This window comes from Corvus brachyrhynchos, unplaced genomic scaffold, assembly GCF_000691975.1.
Source record: "Corvus brachyrhynchos isolate BGI_N302 unplaced genomic scaffold, ASM69197v1 scaffold1097, whole genome shotgun sequence".
Taxonomy (NCBI): domain Eukaryota; kingdom Metazoa; phylum Chordata; class Aves; order Passeriformes; family Corvidae; genus Corvus; species Corvus brachyrhynchos.
Window position 1 is genome coordinate 550,044 of NW_008239003.1, and position 3,189 is coordinate 553,232.

Below are 3,189 nucleotides of genomic sequence, written 5' to 3' on the forward strand. Positions count from 1 at the left end.
ATGGAGAGTGGTGAAAACGAAGCAGCTATTAATAACTTGTTTGTATAGTTTCCGGTACACTCGTTCCCTTGCCTAATTATAGGTGACTCAAGGTTCACTGCCCAACTGCATGGCCATCACTTCCCACAATATCTTCAGTTGCTGACACCTTCACCCAATTATAAGAGTTTGGGCTGAAATTTTCCACATCATGTATGTGACTCAGACTATGGTTTGCCTTTTGGGGTTTCTGTTTGCTTGTCTGCTTGTTTTAGAAAAAGCTTTGATTAAAAGTAGTAATTTCTCAATGACATAACAATCACAGAATCATAGAATATCCTAAGTTGGAAGGGACCCACAAGGTTCATCAAAGTCCAACTCCTGACAATCACTGGTGGAGTCCTAAGAAAATTTTTTTCACAGTAAGTTTGTTTCAGGACACTACTTTGATCCTTTTTGCCATGAGAACTTCACATTTTTGGGCTCAGGGACTCCTCCAGGTCACACATCTACCTTTCCCCACAGAAAGCTGTACATGCTTGAGGACATTGTGAACTGCTGCTTCCTGTATCATCTGTGGACATTGGACAACTGCCTGTTCAAACCATCAGATTCCCACATACATTGAGCAGCATCTTGTCTTCCTCCCACCTCCTACTTCTCCCCAGCCCAGCTGTGTGTTAGTTTCATAAGGTCAGTGAGGAGTGTGTTTCAGCCTGGTCTGAATGGGCAACCCTTTAGCCTAGGCTTTGGCCTCCCAGGGAAGGAAGCAAGGTTCACTGGCCAAGAGAATTTAGATCCTTCCCTAAACATGGGACTGTCATAATCTAAACACATAGTGAAGCCTGTCTGCCCACTGACAAGCAACCCATCTGTCTCTCTCCACCACAGGAACAGCCTAAGAGGTTTTCAGAGATGTTTCTTATCTACTATGTGTGGGAACTTCACCTAAACAGACGCAATATTTGCTTCCTCCACCTTATCCTAGAATCATAGAATAATTTAGGTTGAAAAAGACCCTTAAGACCACTGAGGAGAGAAAACTACCCCCTCACCTTGCTCCAGCACTGCTGTGTGAAACCCTGCCACTTGTGCTCTTCCCGATCACCCTGCTCCTATTGCATGCCATACCTGGACAGGCTTGGTCACCTTGAAGAGATCAGCAATTTTTGCTAATTCTGTTGCTGAAATAAGTAGCAGCTCAACTGGACGCTCAACAGGATGTTGAGCTAGTTCTCTATGTTTGCAGTGGAATTAGCTAAAATTGCAATGTTTAAAAATAGCTCCGCATACATCATCATGACCATGACGTTCTTGTACTGGCAGAGGTCTTTACCACCCTGCTTCCCATCAGCTCAGGAGTGATGACAGACCTGTGCCACCAATACCTCCCGCCAGAGCAGCAGCCATCACAGGCTAGCTTTCCATTGCCCTGGCAAAGGGCAGAGAGCTTTGCCTCCCCAGTGATATGCTGCCCTGAGCCTACTTTGCCTAGGCTTATTATGTCCTTTCGCAGGAGACATGGTGTTCTGCTCCTGCGGGGTCCCCAGGGATGTGCTTCTCCAGTCTCTATAACAGAGACCAACTACCCCAAGGTAGACACAAGTGGACACCTCACAGACCAGCTCTCCCGTGGATGCATCGCCACCTCAGGAGGCTTCTCTCTGCCCAGCAAACACAATTGCACGTCAGCTTTTCTTGTTCATAAGCACCATAGACACTGTGAACCCAGAGATCTTTGGCGGCAAGAGCCAGAGGCTGTGCCTAAATAGTGGTGTCTAGACATGCCAACATGGGCTGTCCCTCCCACAGCTCTGCAGCGATGGGCAGGAGTTCTCCTAGAAGGCATCTGAACAGCCTAAGGCAGGAGGAATGCAGCCAGGCTGAGGCTAACTGGACACTGTAAACAACACAATTCCTTTTCTGTTTGTCCTCCAGAAGGGAAAAGTGAAGGAAGAGGCAGTGGGCTGAGTGGTGGCCTCGTGGCTAATGTTGCTGTGTCTGTCCTAATAGCTGTCGGCACTGGCAGTGCACCAGCTGTCACACTCATATGTCACACAGCTCAGCTTGGGCTGCTCTTGGTGCTTTTGCCCCTGCATTGGCTGCACACTCTGTGTTAACCCTCCTTACTGCCAGCCTTGCATGAGACACCTGGGGCCTGGCCCTGTCCCCAGCCAGCTGCCCTCAAAGGCCATTCAGATCAACCATGGCTCCACAAATGCCATGGGGAGCAGTGGCATTTTCAGGTTGCTGCAGGGGTCAGGCCCCACAGACCATGGGCTGTGGCACAGCAGGGGCGAGTGGGTTTGTTCGGGTGTCTCTGTCTGAGTTGTTATTCCACCTGGGGCTGCAGACCATATAGCCCCTGGGGGTCGTCAGTCCTGAACATGCACAGGAATGGTATCAGAAGAGAGGAGAACCTGAGAGCTCACTTTGCCTTCCTGAACTCCCAGCATCACTCTCCTGGTCTATCCATCCTTGGAGCAAGAGAAGCAGCCTCTGGTAGGATCTTCTTCCCATACACAAGCGCTGCAAAGACCACCAAGAAGAAGCACAGTACTGGGAGCAGGTTTGGGGAGTCGCATGGATTGGGGCATGTGGCTTACATTACCAGCCTGAGCAGAGTGTGCTTCACTCCCCGGGTGCTGCCTGATCTGGTCTTGGTGTTCTGCAGGACCTCCAACTTGCAGCCCCTACATCACCACCCCTCTGATTACTGCCAGTTCTTGGCAGAGGCTGTGGCATCCACCAAGGGTGGGAGGGCTGGTCAGGGTCCATCCTCCCACAGCCACAGCTCCTGGCCTAGCCAGGGCCCAGGGCTGAAGTGCGGGATGATGTAGAGTTCAGGAAAGAGAAGAGGGGTTCACCTTGCTGCAGAAGCAACTATACAGTAAGCTGGAAAACTAGCTGGGCTGGATTTAACTGGAAATTCTTGTGCACCACAGGAAGATCATCTGGACTACAAAAACTAAACCTACACCTAGCAGGAGTGAGACCTCTGGGGATTCATTCCTGTAGATGAATTAATGATATTTGTCTCAGATTTGTGACAGAACGGGATAAAATCTCTGCTGATGTTCTTCCCAAAGTGAGAGCAATGTGAACAATTGTGAACCCCTGGAAGAGAGGCAGTGAAAGAGCTTGGTGTTTCTCACCCAAGAGTGAGAAACAAAGCTGAGACACAGCCAGAGTGACCCTGGGGCTGGCAGC